General features: G+C 34.9%; 1 pseudogene; it reads left to right on the forward strand.

Annotated features, from left to right (window-relative positions):
• The first annotated feature begins 13584 nt into the window (after positions 1–13584).
• Positions 13585–16550, forward strand: LOC144349588 (uncharacterized; annotated as a pseudogene).
• Positions 16551–17515: the final 965 nt, after the last annotated feature.

Here is a 17515-nt window from a genome sequence, read left to right on the forward strand (position 1 = left end):
TTTGGATGACGTATTCTATCTTTAGTAAAAGTTTAATACCTCAATATTACCGATCTATTACCACACAACCATAAAGGCGCCTTCTGGTGATGAAGCAAATATGTGACTTGTATATACAATGGAAAGGCCGGTCACATTGCTGTAATTGTTTAGATCTGTGGGCGTTCTTATATAGTGCAATAACATGTACCTCTACAAGTTTAAACACGTTTGATACTGATAAGTTCGTATCAGTTAAAATTGTTACACTTATCGGGATTTATTTGCATATTATCTCATAAACTATATATTAGTGACAATTTTCAGAAAACAAAAACAATATACTAGAGATCAACTACATTCGGGTATTTGAATTTACCATTTTGAATTCCCGTATTTTCTGAATTCTACTGGTACATACAATAACAATGAATGGGTTATTTAGTGACGTCACAAGCAAGCTGCATAACACAATCTATTAGAAGAAAAAGCATTTCTGGATCAAGGTCCAGATTTACCCGTCATTTTTATTTTGAAAGCAGGTACGATTTAAGGTTTTTTTGAGCAGCCTGGAAACAGCATTCTTGTCTGACACCAAACTATGTTTCCTGTTATTTTTAGACAACATGTACAATGGTTGTGTGGTATCACACATTCTCTATAGTAGATCTCATAAACATTCAGGGTATTAGTTAAAGACATCTAGTAACTGCCGTATCATTTTCGCAATTTCAAAATATATCTAGGCACGTTATCCATTCTCTATGAAATGATTGCTATTACAGAGAAATTAAAACAATTGACTTCGTAGTGTAGGTGATACGAATCATTGCACGTGGACAGGGTAACGCGTTTTCTAAGCGTGTGTAGTTACAATACCTACAATGTCTGTGTAGCCCGACATTCAGCTTGTGCATTTCCATCTAGTCACTGGTGGGACATATTCAATACAGACCTGTTCAAGCTGACTACATAATAAGTACATAATATAGTTAGTTGGTAACATAATATCTATTTGCGAAACAGACGAATAGAGCCAGTGTGCAACTGTATTGGATTGGAATGAAAAAGCCAAATTTATGCCTCTCTAGTTGTTTTGCCTTGTTTGAAAATTAAAAGTCATTTCCCTCTTACTTAAGGTAGGGATGCAGTTTACCTGACAGGTATTTTAATTAGTTAAGAAGGAAAACCAAGATGACCTCCCTTGTCCACAAAACTATATATTTTCGGAAAGTTTATTGTATGAATTTTAAAATTTTGTTAGTATTATTTTTATGGACACTGTAGTTTGTTTGAAATATGCACAAAAGTGATTTCAAAAAAAATTTGCTTCTAAACCATGCTTCTGTTTCCTGTCAAAATTGGTTGATGGGTACATCTTTTTACAATGAAGAAAGTACCGTCTTGAAAACTGTCTACCAGTTGTCATTTTGCAGGGCAGAAGCTCAAATTTCACTACTTCAAGTTTATGCATAATTAACACCCAGGCTTGTTGTCAGTACGATTGTTCAGCCAAAAACAATGCTCGACAGCGTTTTGAAGATAAACTCATTGTCAATCATTTGTGGAAATTTCAAAACAAAAGTTCAAAGCGTCTAGGAGCTATTTTATTAAAGTTCTGGGATGTGCACTAAAAAGAAGCTGGGATAATTGCTAATAACAATTCATTCAGTAAGAAGTTTGCTAATGCTCATAAATGGCTGTAACTGTTCCAAATTTAAATGTATTATCATTGTGTTATTAAATATAGTGCATAATATGGAGATCCCTTTTCTTTTTTCACCATGTTTCTTTTTGATTATTTATGTACAGCCTTGCTAAATCCTGCTAAGCATTCAAAAGAGAGAACGTTTGCACCTGTTATCTATATTTTAAATTCGTTTTTTCACAATTCTACAAAATTTTAACAGTCTATAGCCAAGACTGTTTGGATAATAAAAAGCCAAAAAAAAAAAAAAAATCACTCCCAAGTGCCCACGAACCTGCATCTCTACCTTAAATAATCTTGCTCTTTGTCAATAAAATACTGCGCCATTAAACATTACGTTTCGAAGCAGGGATAAATCTTGCTATTTATATGGTTACGAAGGTGCTATTCTGGAAGAGTATCTCTAAATAATAAATGTACTGGTGTTGTACCGATTAACGATAAAATGTGTGACGTCTCGTCACCAGTTGTCAGTGCATTGTTGTTGTCTGTTGGTAGTAGGATAGTTACCTTTTGACTGACCTTTAAGATGGCAAGCCTTTGTTCTCTTATCATAATGATGCGTGTGTCTTCTTGTGCCTCAAATAGGTTTTCCTGGGCGATTTTGCACGTGTATTCGTGTTTGTTTCTCAAGTCAATCACGTATTGGTAGGTATTACGTAACTCTTGATCACTCTGTGTCCACAGCTCTTTCAGTAGTTGCATGGGGCCTCAGAGGTAAATTGTGTACGGTCACATGGGATTGCTTTGGGGAACCCCACTCTACAAATTAATAATATAATAATAATAACAATAATACAAATAATCTGGAATCTGAAATAGCTTAAATGCTAGTCGAGTAGGATCCCTGATATAACTTTAATTTGATGACTTAAGTAGGTAGTTATACATCAAAATATAATAATAATAAAATATATAAACATACATTTATAATAAATATTAATTCTATTCTAAATACTCTAACATAAAATTTCCCCGTATAGTATTTTTGAATATAAGTTTTTCTTTAGACCTTAAAGAAATTGATATGCCCCTAAATAAGATATTGCAAATGTCCCGCTACTGTGTTCATTCTAGGTACAAGTAAATCATCTCGACATCTTTGTCGTGTTCTATATTTATGATGTATATTGTGCAAATTGTTGACATTTATTGTGGGGGATTCTCATGAATTATATCATACACAAAACTTAAAATTAATGATTTATCGTTCCACTGTGAATCTTCACGTTTACCAATACGATGTATAACATCGATATCGTGCTCGGTAGTTCCGGGATCGATTTTCTTTAGTACATTGAGTACAATGTTTTCTGTGTTTTCATCATCACGTGTCTCTGGGATGCCAGTAATCTCCAAATTAACTTGGTGGTACTGATTCAGTTCATTGAGGTCCTTTTCTATAGTATTAACTTGATTGCGTAGTCGGTGATTCTCTTGGTTTAGCTCTGCGTTCGTCTTCTTGAGTAGCGCAATTTCTCTCGCCATTTCTTCAAATTTGTCACTCATGGATGTTACAGATTTAACTACGCCCTCTTGTACTGATTTTAATTCAGCAATATCCTTGCTAATACAAGACAAATCCTTCATAATTTTAACTAAGGATGGTTGTTTTTCTCCATGAACTATCTCTAAACTCTCCGGTCACATTTGTTACACAATGGTTTATCTTCATCGTGAGTGTGACATTCTTTATTTTACCGCAGTCAACACATTTAGGCATGTTCCGATAATAGTTGATCACGCAATTAAGATATCAATGCTAGTAAATTATTAATGAAGTAACCAAGCTAGCTTAGCCAAGCTAAGCCGTACGGCAAGTTAGTTTTCTTCTGGCAACTTTCTCACAGATATAATGCAGACACTTACTATATACATTCACAAGGTAGGAGAAGTACGATTTCCGGCAGTTCACTGTAGAACCGAGTGGAAAATCCCATGGTACGGAGAGGTGATGCAACCTACTACCTTCTGTGAAGATGGCGACTCATTTCAAACAGTGTCTCAGCCACCCGCTCAGTCTCAATTTTTAGCATCGGGGTTGCCTCAGGATATCTTGTAGCGTAATCCACCATTATAAGTATATAACTGTTCCCTTTGTCTGAAACTGGATAAATTGGTCCAACGAGGTCTACTGCGACCCTTGAAAATGGCATCTCAATGAGAGGCATTCATCCCAGTGGTGCTTTTGGAACCTTGCCCCTTGGTATGTCTTTTTGGCAAATGTCACAAAATTGAAAAAAAACGTCACCAGCAACAGCTGGCTAAGGAAAGCTGGTTGTTATTTTCTCAACTGTCTTCTTCACACCAAAATGCCCACCAACTACAGATTCATGAGCTAAAACCATTATCTGTTTCCGATACTTATCTGGCTGCGTGTAAACTCTGAACAATACACTTTTTTAATTCCCATTCTATGCATACTTTTAGCATTATTCGTATGCTTATGCCCTTGTTTTTGTGCTGACTTCCACATTTTTGTCGGGGTAGAATCTTCTAGTTGAGATTCTTTCAACTTGTCAATGTTAATGGCATCCACCTTCTCTGTCGTCACATTCAGTGGTTTGATTGATTGTTTTTCTGCCTCTGCCTGGGATGTGGTTAATACTGCTGATGCTGGAATTATAGCTTTGCCTGGAATCCAGTTTTCATCAGGAGTAGGTTTAACTTCAGCAATATTTCCAACCATTAAACCAAAGATAGGATCTGTCATACACATTGCTTTGGTTTCACCTGTAAAATAAGGTGCATTAATGTTTCACGATTCACCCTCCGAGTACGCGGATATACGTGACAACGACAAACGCCTGATAACGACACAATGGCGGTATACAGGGGTTAATCCTAAGCACACAATAATCGTGACAGCGATGAAAGAGTAATTAATCCAAATATGGCAATCCCACAAGCAGTAGTTGCAGCACCCATCCTAGTATACTCTCGACAGTGTGTTGCATTCTGTAATATGTAACCATAATATACTTAACTGTTCGAGCCCGGTTTCAACTAAATTATTGTAAACAGGCGTGGTAAAATCTAACAAACCACCATCATTGCAAACTCTGCATACACAATATATGCTTGGTGCTAACGATTAACGACTTAACAAATATTGTTGGAAAGTAACATGTACGTGATTCTCGTGGACGTGATATGGTGATATTTTAAATATATATCTATGAAACGCCCTCAAAGTAGCAATCACACGTACACTAATAGGACCCCCTGCGATGAATGTTTCACTGGTTTATGTGTGGGTGTAAATGCGATAAGTATTTATTCACAGTGAAGACTTGTGCTGCTAGATTTCATTTCATACTATAACCTGTAGGTACGTAGCTGGTAAGAATGAATAACCATTTTTATATGGTACCCTACAGGTTAGTATCGGTAAAAACTGTTCCTCTGTTCATGTGTAGGAGTGTTTACATGCTAAATCATTATAAAAACTAATAATATCTGCTAACACAGGAAGTAAAATAAAAACATTACTCATATGAGAATATAACATTTAGAATCATTTCTCAGTATTACATACTGGTATCAATGCTGTTACCATTCAAGTTTCACCACCTGTGCAGTAAGATCGAAGGGTTTCAGCATGAACGGGTTTTATGATCTCTATACGTAACAAGCACAGTTATGAAACATCTCTGTTGGCGGATGTCAGGTTGATAATGCGAAGATATTGGTTCGAGTCACGTACATAGTACAGGTTTACTTTACTTGAAAACGGTACGCAATTGCCTTACCAAGTATTTGGTGTTATTTATTCGGTTTATCTGTGTTGCTGACAGTACAACGGCGTTAAAATATTTTTTTTTATTGATGGCGTAGCGAAGAATACAGCGTGAACCAAATTTAGATGTCACGCCCACGTGTTGAAAATAGAAGCTGGTAGCTGAGATTGTCGTAACATGCATATATGTCGGGTACATGCCAGGAGAGTTTCGATTAACTAAATAATAACCCTAATTGTAAATTGAAATTTATAGAAATGTTTAGAATTTTCCTCAGACACTGCATATATTTTGAACAGTGGTGTTTCATGTTTAGCAACTATCTTGAACACATTAAAGGTCCTTCAGTAGTTTCTACCTTTTTCGCGTACCATAAATATTATACAAGACTTTACCTAGATAAAGACCCAACACCTAACAAATACGGCATTGTGCAGGCTAACACATCAGCGCAAGATATCATCAAAATAGCCACACGTGTTATTGGGAAGCACGGGTTATTCATTAAACCCACAACTCGTTGTTCTAGTCAAGGTATTATGTGTGTAAACTCAATCGAAGATTTGCCATTGGCTGTTCAACAGCTCAATCAACTACCAAATTCTATAGACGACATTGGTTTTCTAAATCAGTACATAAACGTGAAGTCATACCCTTACACAGTAAATGATACTATTATGGTAGAAGAATATGTACCTTGTCACCGACTGATTCAAGGAGAATGTTGTGTACAGAATGGTCAAATAATTCATTGGGCTACAGCTGAATGGCCGTACTACCAGAATAAACACATACATTGCAAAATTGGAGGCTTCACTCCTGCTTCATTGTCAAATGATGATGTAAAATATGTCTGGAAATTGACAGATGCAATTATATCAAAGATGATTGATCATGCTTTTGGTAATCAATTTGTACATTGTGAAGTTTTCATGGTTGATGGTGATTTTAAATTAGTTGAAGTGAATGGTCGAATTGATCCAAGTCAGCCAACTGTCTATAACATTGTCTATGAAAATGGTGATTCATGGCAGGCGCTATTGCATCTTAGAAGTGGTAAAAAGGTCACTGCCCCAAAACACAAAGGAATGATTGGAATGTGTAGTTACATTCAAACATTTGCCGCAGACATAGCCGAAAACCTTCTTGATTTTGATGAAGTTGCCAAACATCCAACTATGATGAGGACATTATATTCTCCAAAAGAAATGGTAGAACAAACATCGGACATTTATGCAACTGCCTTGGCTGAAACGTGTCTAACTGCTTGCACTGTCGATGGTAATTATTTTTAATACTGATATCCAAGTAATATCTTTGGTATAATATAGTTTGTCCATTTGCAAGTGACAACATAACATTTCTTTTTTTATCAATTTAATATAATTGGGTTGTTGTTTACATTTGTTGAAAACTAATAAAAGAACGGAAAGGGATATAGAATATCAAGCACTCAAAATTGAGTTTTGCACTAGTATGTACCTTTCATAAAGAGACGCCGCCTCAATTTAATTGCGCATATTTAAATCAAACCAAGTCAATATGTATAACATGCTTCGCATGGGTCATTGTTCGAGTGCTTTAACAGTTTCATATAATTGTATGAATATATTTTCACAGACTTGATTGACAAACACCACGAGCTTTGTAAACGAGTACTGAAGAAACCTAGTATGAGTCCTTGGGAATATACAGGATTAGAAGTTACAACATACTACGGGTGGATTGGACTGTATAATACATTATCAAATATATTTACTTATTGCACTACATAATGTGATTCCCAGTTTCATTTAATTAGAATCGAATAATTCACTCTGCTTGACTTGTTGCTGCTCATCGATGATTATTATTTTTTCAGGGAAATTTAGCGAGAGAAACTCTTATTTTTTTAAGTGTCTACTGGCATCTTGTGATTTGGACTTTCATATAATATATATATATATATATATATATATATATATATATATATATATATATATATATATATATATATATATATATATCATGACAGATAACTGAATTCATATATTAATTTATCTTGTGAATGTACACAACTTATTGTATTTAGTATTTTTAATTATTGAACTGCCTGTTAGTATTTTGGGAAATTGTTTTGTTATATGCCGTTGAATAATTGCTCACATACACAATACTATGGTGAGAAGCGTATATTGTGAATACAATTCGGTGTCGCACTTGACACGAGAATTAGTTGAGATACAATACTGTATTTTGTGGATAATGTCAGGCATTTAGTGTATGTGCATCGAGATTGCACTGAACAGTTATTATAACATTTTTCTCAATGGTTTGAAAGATGTATTTTGACTGGAAAAGTCCTGTTCTGAATGAGAAGTAGTTTGCCAACCATGTGAATGTAGCAGTTTAGACAAACCTTCAGTTTGTTATAGTACTGTAACTATAGTATCTTTTTACGTTCCAAGTGGTATATTATAAATGCGATGTACTTAATTATATTGTTAGCCCAAATAAAAATGGTATTTCATTATATGTGACTGTGACTGTGAATTAACTTACTTAAAATTGGGAACTTTGTGAGGGACAACTTATGCATATGATGGACAAATATTGAACAAGTGAGTGTGGCATTTTAGCAGGGACAGAATAGTAAATGTTAGTGTTAAAATGTATTTGACACAATTACAGTATTACATTCTCGATGGAAAAATATTTGTTACATATATATTGTTATACAGAAACCAATATGTAGCTGTCATTGTGTTTATTACACATGTATTATTTGTTATCATTATAGTAATCAAATCTGTTTGCTGGTGGTACACAACGAAACCAGATGAGTGCTATGGTTGTTATAGTTGAAATGCCATCCTACATACTATACCAGAACTATATCAATGGTGGTACGTGCACATTTTTTTGTAATGCAAGACACTATAATTTTCAGTTTTACGTTTTAGAGTAATTTGCTACTAATGTTTCTTTAGAATACCGATTTGAATACTAGGTATACTTCGTCTGTGTCATTTGTGTTTTACAAAATGTTTAACTAAATGAAATAAAATTAATTTCAAAAAGTAATTAGATTCTTGAACATCTTAATGAAAGTGTTAATTGATACCTATCAGGATGCATTGATAATGTGCGCATTGATAATGATGAATTTCCAATTTATTGTGATAGAGTCATAATCACCCACCACCACTGCTGCACAATATTAGTGTAACCATATCAAATTTCCAGGGCAATTTGCCGATGTATCTACTAAGAATCTTAGTTTTAATTGAAACTAAAACGGGTCGTAAGTCGAAAATTGTGGTTTAGTGTTGGGTGTAATTGTGAATCATAACGAATATTAGGTTCGTAGGCGTATGTGTTCGCTATTATTAAATGAACATAACAGAAAATCAAGATGGCAGCGCCAATAGTCAAAAATACAATGCCGCAGTATTTTAATAGCATTGCAAAATCGATGCTAAACGTGTCTGTGTTCAATCAAATCGACGAGTTAGATTCATGAATTAATGTAATCCTCACAGGTAATCAGTGAAAAGTCTTGATGTACTGACATTTCATACGATATTGTTTTAGTACACGTGTTTCTATACAATCCAACTGAAGACCCAATTCCCCATATCGTCATAACTGTAAACATTTTTCCTGTATGCTATCTATGTAATCTGTGTTGATTCAGACATTTGATTTGTTATTGCATGATTAACATGATTTGTTATAACCTTGTTTTATTGTACAGACACATGTTATTGTCTGTGAATAGTGGGAATGATTTATAAACTTGCATTCAGCATGCGGATTTTCTGGATGTCTTACAGGATTGTTCGTGTATGCTGCTGAAGTGATATAAACATTTTGCTTGGCGTCCAACATGAACAGCAGTAAAGCCTCGAAAATTTACATAAATTACAAAGAAAAGTGAAAGCAATAATAGAGTGATACTAAATTGGAGATGAAAATAATAAATTTTGAATTGGTATGGGTTGTTGTCTGGTGCTGAACTGCTCAGCATGAACTTGGCTACTGAAACAGTTGCTGCTTATTACAATTTAGAATTTGTTATCATCAATCATGTCGGTACAATTGACAATATGTTTGATTGTTTCTTTAGATCATTTTGGCATTTTCAGTGTTAAATAAATAATTTTCATTTTAAGTGTAATTTAAAATCTTCAGTAAGTTCTTATATTGGGCATTAATTTGTCTAACCTTTTTTATTTCTTTATATATTTCCATTGTTTTGTAAATGATTATATGGCAGGTGTCTGTATTGCCCGGCATGACTATATTTAGACAAGAGATTTCACGACACATCCGGACATAACAAACGGCTATAAAATTATACTGCATGGCAGTAATTTAAATTTTCGCTGCATGGCATCATATGCAGGCGTCACTCGTAGTGCAATTGGCTCAAGTTTGTTTTGAGTGTATGTAACCAGATCATATAAACACAATAATAGTTCACGATGTGTAATCAAGAATTCAAATTTGTATAAAATAGTTGTAAATCCACAAAGTAAAAACCAAACAAGTAACTTGTAAATGTCAGAGATTTGGTATTTTGGAATTTATTTATTTATTAATAACAGCATATACTAGTATTCACCCACCACTGGTTATTCCATATTATATAAGTGCATATAATCAAGACATATATGTGAAATATATCTGTGTATGTAATGCATGGAAATGTATAATTGATGATGTGGGTGTACAGGAAATTGAAGCTAAAACACGAAGTTGTTGTCACTATCACCAGAATGTATTTTTGCAATATTTGTGACTGAATTGAGAATGACAAAGTTTGACTATATGACAAAATGCCACGTGATCTTGAGATAATCATTCTTTCCCTGAAAGATCTTGACGGAGGGGTGACCTTCTGATCCCCAATACACATGCAATCAATATGTGACCTTGCGATGACCCTGACCCGGCGTTGAGGATTTTGAAAAGGTGTTTTAGTGCCTCCCAGCCTCACTGTTCAGTGTCTACCATATAGAAGCAGCAAACATATAAACCTTCAAATTACCTTGACCTGAACTTGATCATTTTTAGAAAACAATAGTGAGAAAGCCCAGTTTCCAACTAATACATCCAAAAAACATAACTTCCACAAAAATGGAGATATATGCACCAAATGAACAAACTTAAAAAAAGGATCCAGTCTACGTGTCTACATTATGAATTTAGAAGTCAAATATGCCAAAAAAATTGCACTAAAATATACACTTGTATATGGTACTATGAAAATAATAACTCTGAGAGTAATCCATGTCAACAATATTCATGCTAAATTTCAAAGAAATCTGACAAGCGGTTGTGGAAAAATCATTTTTAACCATAAATGACAAAAATATCCCCCCAAAATAGAGGTTCACATGTGGTGTTATGAAATGAACAAATCTGACAGTTAGGTATGTCATGAATAGCAAGGCAATTCAGCTGACTGTTTTGGCGTTTGATTGAAAAAAGTTGATGGACGGCGTACGACAGACAACGACAGCTGTGGTTGAATGTGCCAAAATATGTACTCATTATAACGTTTCCAAACATTAGACGCCAAAAAGAATCAAATTTAATAGACCTCTATAGAAGAGGTTATCTGGTTATCTGTTCGTATGAAATGCTAAGCATGGCAAGTACTTGCATTGACGAATAACTGAATAAAATACATATTCCAATTGAATGTGTCGTTTTTGTGACTGTGATGACGAATAGTTGTGTAGAAAATCGTAAATATTTACTTTAATGTTGAAAGAAATTTTAAAGTTTACACGTAATTTCAATAACATACTGTTGAATGAAGTGGGCAATGGTGACCTAAATCTGTTGGAAAAAATTTACAAATTTGTGAAAAGCGATGAATTGTTGGTAAATTTGTTTGAAAATTTAACCTAAGTGGATGTCGTACGAAGCCCACAGTTAAGTCGAGTGAAAGCACTAGATGTATTACCATACTGTCGCTTGACCTGAACGTACAATGCAAGAAAATAGAGTTGTGAAAAGCGATTGAAAAGTTTTATCAAAATGGTTGTCATATCGAACCCCGCAGTTAGACGTTTGCAAACATACCCAAAAGTCGATTGAAAGCCCTATATGCAAAACAGATGGTCATACGACCTGAAAGTAAAGTGTTAGGAATATCATACAAAGTTACGTAAGCGATTGCAAAGCTGCTAGGCTTGTTTGGAAAATTGAACTAAGTGGTTGTATTATTGAAACAACGATGAAAAGCCTCTCAAATATTCTCTCTTATATTTGATTTGTCGTTCGAATTATGTTTAGGTCATAGATCAAATTCGGAGCATACAAGCACAATCAATATAAATTTTGAAAGATTCAACACCCGCCAGTTAAAATCATATTAGTTAGACTCTAGTTATGTGATCAGATCAGTCTGTATGAAATGTTAAGACTCATCAGACGTGTCAAATACTTGCATGGGAGACCATCTCAACAAATCACTCATTGAACACTTTGAAATTACGTATTTGAAAGTATTTTTGTAGAAAATCGTAAAGATTGACTTTTTATGTTTAATACAATTTAAAACTTTGCGCATGAAAATTTAATAAAATTTAATAAAATATTGCTTATTGCAGTTAGCAATGGTCGCTCTAATCTGTTGAAAAGATTGTGAAAAGCAATAGATAACTGGCAGTTCTCAGTCTAGCCTATTCATAAGCATAAATTGCGTAGATTCAGGTATACCACCTGGGTTTTCACATGAGCCAATGTGGTCTTGCGAGCAGGTGTTTCACGCAGGCAACTCAGTAGATCGGAAACATCATTTGTTATATAAATCACAAGCACACCTGGAAGATTCAATTGTCCTCCAGAGTGGTAAACATCCTTTGTTATGTAAATCACAAACACACCTCGTTGATTCCAATTGTCCTTCTAGAGTTGTAAACAAGTATGACCTGTCAATCATTTTTATGAGAGTTATCACACGGAAATGCACAGTTTCTTCCCATGATTCCATGCACACTTCTATTTGCAGGGTTTTCAGGTATGACAAAAACATAATAATAAAGGATGCTGACATTGCCCCCTCATCAAGACTGAACATTTATGCAATGCCCAAATCACTGCCAAACAATCTTTTTATTACAGAATAAGACTTCTCTCTGGCTAGCAATTTATGACTGGCGTATGGCACTTGAAATTTTCCTTTCTCATATTGCTGCAATAAGACTACACCAAAACAAACTTCTGATAAATAAAACTCATACAACCTTAACATTGGTTGCTTACCCAATACAACTTTCAAGTGATTCAAGATCCTTGGGGATCTCCCAAGACTACCTTTCTAGGCTTACCTTTTCTGGTCAAATCACTGAGAGGAGCTACTTTTGTAGCAAAATTTGGTACAAATTTGCGATAATATCTAGCTATGTCTACAAATGACCTTACTTGCTTTAGTGCTTCAGGTCTGGCTACATGCTGCATGGCTTCTATTTCATCTGATAATACTTGCACAATACCGTCACCTACCTGAAGACCAATAAACTCTAAATTAGTAAAACCAAAGAAACACACTGAAGGTCTTGCAGTTAACCCTGCCTTCCTTAAACGAGCCAAAACATCCTGTACAATTCTCCCCCTTTCTTATTTACCAAAACAATGGGTGAGGCATAAGGTGAATTTGATGGTTCAATTAGTCCCATCTCTAACATACTCTTAAACTCTGACCTCACTATATCTGTCATATCGGATGGTAAATGGTATGGTTTTGACCTAACTGCTTCAGATGTTACCAATTTAATATCATGCTCACCAATTTTAGACTTTCCAGGACAATCATTGAGAACATCGGAAATTTCTCTTATAACTCCAGCAATCTCTCTAAGCTGCAGTGCACGCAGTTCATCACACCTGTAACCACTTTCTTTCCCCTTTCATAATATGCTTTCAGCAAGTTAGTATGATAAATTTTCACCTTGCATTTCACATCCATTCTGTAATCCATCATACCCACTCTCTCTCAATAAGCCATATTCCGCGTTAAGCGAGATCATACGAAATCTCGTGTGACTTAAATCACGCACTTAGCAACCGCGCGACAAAGGTCAAGCTTTTCATTCACGACGGTGGCAACCATATTGATTGCAGTGTTGTAAACAACAATCACTCAACAGTATCGGCATTTAAAGCATCAATGGGAGTTAAACGTTGTGCGTATGGCGAATGTAAGAGTGATTCGAGGTTTGAAAAGAAGGATGAATGGAGTGTTTTTGCGCGTTTTCCGAAGCCGAAACGCCAACCAGAAAAATGTGATCGGTGGATCAGTGCGTGTTCTCGTGGTGACGACTTCGGAAGACATCGAATCAAACAAGACACGTACGTATGTTCTTTACATTTTGTTGGTGGTAATGGTCCTACGGAAGAACATCCCGATCCTATACCAGCCACAGCTAGAGGAGTAGAACTGAGAATGTTTGTGACAAGAAAGAAAAGACCACCCCCGAAAGACCGAACCGTTACCGTTACAGGAAATATACCAAAACGACCAAAGGTACAACAGTTGGTGAGTACTGTGTATCTTTTCTTTGGAAAGGAAGCTCGACAGACCAGACCGTTCACCCCATTCTTTTTTATTACTATCATATCTTGTTAGTATATGTTTTCACTATATATATATATAAACAATATAAAACATATGGAAACAAAATATCTTTGAAGTCAGTTGATATTTTTCCTAACTGTAGTTGTATGTTTATACGTCTGCATGTATATAGAGCATTTCTACACGTTATTCATGGGACAGCAACATTGTTTTTTATTATGAATCTTCCATTATGTTTGTTATACATATTTTTTACACATCTTACATGAATGCAGTGATGCTTAGTATGGTTTCTTATTTTCAGGTAACTGATAGAAATACACCTATCGTGCCTCCTCAGAGTCCACCATGTCTGAACCCTGTACTTACCACTGATAATATGAATAATGTACAAAAGACCCCAATTACATCACCCAACAAAGAGAATAATAATAATATAGCCTATGCCTGTGGTATGTATGCATAACACTGTCTTTATCAATTTTTATACACCTTTTATTCACAAACAAATAATATGCTGTGATAGCATGTCAGATTATTTTACATTTGTTGACCCTGAGTATAATACAAGACATCGCCTTCAAAAATTGTTATATTCTATTCATGCAAACACAACATTAGGACAATTTGCTATAACATATACAGGCCCCAAATTTTGAAATGACATTCCAATCAAAATCAGGGAAGAAATTCCAAAATCACATTTTCGCCAATCATTTAAAAAACACTTAAGGGATGGATATGTATAAATCATAAAATGTAATTTTATTTTAATAAAAAATGTCTCTGTTGGTGGTTTCTCGCATTTTGGTTTTACTTTCAGCATATTGCTTTATTTGTCCTCTATGTACTTAAAAATTGTAATTGACAGTTAAAATTTGGAGTCACTGGAGTGTACATATTTAGTATTTGCTTCCAGTTTCTAACTTCTCCTGATAAACTGTTCTGTTTATACATCAGAGTTTTGATTATGTGTGTGTGTGTATAAATATAAATATATATATAGGTTTAGTGTTTATTTATATATTTCTATTATATAATTCATTACAAATTAATAGTATGATGTACCGTTACTTTTCGTCCTATAATTTATTTATCCAAATATTTTTTTTGAACGGGGAACTGCAGCTATTTTCTTTTCCCTATACCTATTTTAAATTCTATTTTGTACAATACTCTTAGATTTATATGTGTAACAAATGAAATGAAATGAACACATGTACAAATTTAAATATCAACAATAAAAATAAAGGTTTCTATCTATATTTAAGTGTTGGCGGACAGCTGATCCAAGTTTTGACATTTTATTTTTTTATGCAGGATTGTTTTTAAATTTTACAATACAAAACAACATTTCAATATATAAAAATGGGGCTGGGCATCATGTTGTGAATGTGTCTGCATGTTGTCACATATGTCAAGCGTTTATGTGCATATAATTTACTATTTAGTTAATGTTTTTTTTGCCATTTCAGATACCTTAACTTGCAATAATACAAATACCATTGTGGATAAGTCACCACTTCAGAAGACCAAACCATATATGTGCAATGCTGCCACACAGACAATGATATCAACCATGAACATTTGGGTGAATATTCAGACAGGGCACTCACAGACCAAAACTTTTTGAAGAGAGATCTCTTTATGAAAGATGAACTAACGGATGCCAAGTCCTGCATATTTTACACAGGTGATTGTTACATAATAGTAAATCCATTTCTTCTAGAACTTGTTTTTATTTTTTATAGAACCATATTTTTATGTTTTTTACTGATTTTCCTGTAGGTTTTACATCCATACAGGTGTTAATGTTGATCTTCAATTGGATAAAAATAAGGGGAGAAAGAATAAAACTGTGGAAAGGAGAAGCCACATCTACAAGTCGGCGTGATGGTCATGGTCGAGCACTATCAAATTTTGAGGCTTTTGTCTTAGTACTTGTTCGACTAAGAAGAGGTCTAAACACCTTGCAGACACTTTTGGAATTGCGCAATCCACAGCAAGCCGTTACTGCTATACTTGGATAGAGTTTATTAATAAAGAACTTTCATTTCTCATAAAATGGCCAACACAAGACCAAGTAAGAGCATCTCTGCCAGCAGCATTTCGACACTTCAAAAGAACTGTCGCCGTTATTGACTGCACAGAATTTTTTGTTCAAAAGCCATCAATCCCCTCTTCACAAAGAATTACCTGGTCATCTTATAAGTACCACAATACATTCAAGGCACTTGTAGCAATTTCACCCACTGGAGCTTTTACTTTTGTGTCTGATTTGTGGACTGGATCAGTGTCCGACAAGCAGATTGTGAAAGATAGTGGTTTTTTGGACAAAGTGAAGACAGGTGATGATATTATGGCTGATCGGGGATTTTTGATACGTGACCTACTTGCCTTTCAAGGAGCCACTTTGAACATTCCCCCATTTGCCTTTGGAAAGCAACTGAGCAGTGCAGCAGTAACCAAGACGAGGCGAATTGCCAGTGGACGCATTCATGTTGAAACTTCCTATCCCTGGCCTTCCTTTCATAATACTTTTTGTGTCTAACCTTTGCCTTAGCTAACCCAGCTTGAGCCAATTTACATGTCTCTTCAAGGCGATTTCGTAAATCAAGGCATTTTTGGTAAATAGTTTCAGCCTCTGAAGTAGTGGTCTCCTTTGTCCACAACTCTCCTAATTGGGCCACTCACAGTTCTACCATGAATAAGATAGATAGGTGAAAACCCTCAACTTTCCCAAGAAGCTTCTCTATAGGCAAACAGTACTGGGTCAAGATACCTATCCCAATCCTTGGGCCGTTCTTGACACATGCATTTCAACATACTTTTCAAATTATCATTAAACCGCTCAACTAAACCACCACATGCTGACTGATATGAAGTAGTTACTAATAGACAACACTCTACTCACTTCCTTCATAATGTCAGATACAAACTGTGTCCCTAAATCAGTTAAAACTTCTTTGGGTTCACCAACCTCCTATATATACTAATGCATTGGCAACTACCCCGGGGGTAATTTATTTAACGCTACAGCCTCAGGGTATCGTGAACCATAGTCTACAACAGTTAAAACGTACCTATGACCTCTCTCAGTCGCTGGACTGATCGGACCAATAAAATCCATGGCTATCATTTGAAATGGAATACCTAATACATCATTCTGCATCCAAGGCCAATAAAACTAAGTTGCTATTCTGTAGTCTTCTTAGCACCAAGATGACCTGCCATAAATGACTCATGAGCAAGTGCTAGTACTTGATTACGGTACAACTAAACAGTAACAGTAACATCCTCTATCAACATGAGGTGGCTTGACTACTAGTTGATGTACATTACCTAAGGGAACACTAGTTTCAATACCCGACTAATACAAGCTTAAGTATTAACAACCCATAAATCACATTGATCAGTTCCTGAATTTGAACCAAATATTTTTAAAACTTTTACAATCAAGAATAACAATATAAAATAAAATAAAATAAAATAAAATAAAGACTGAACTATGCATAC

Source organism: Saccoglossus kowalevskii, chromosome 15 (assembly GCF_978046115.1).
Source record: "Saccoglossus kowalevskii chromosome 15, keSacKowa6.1, whole genome shotgun sequence".
In the NCBI taxonomy this organism is placed as follows: Eukaryota; Metazoa; Hemichordata; class Enteropneusta; family Harrimaniidae; genus Saccoglossus; species Saccoglossus kowalevskii.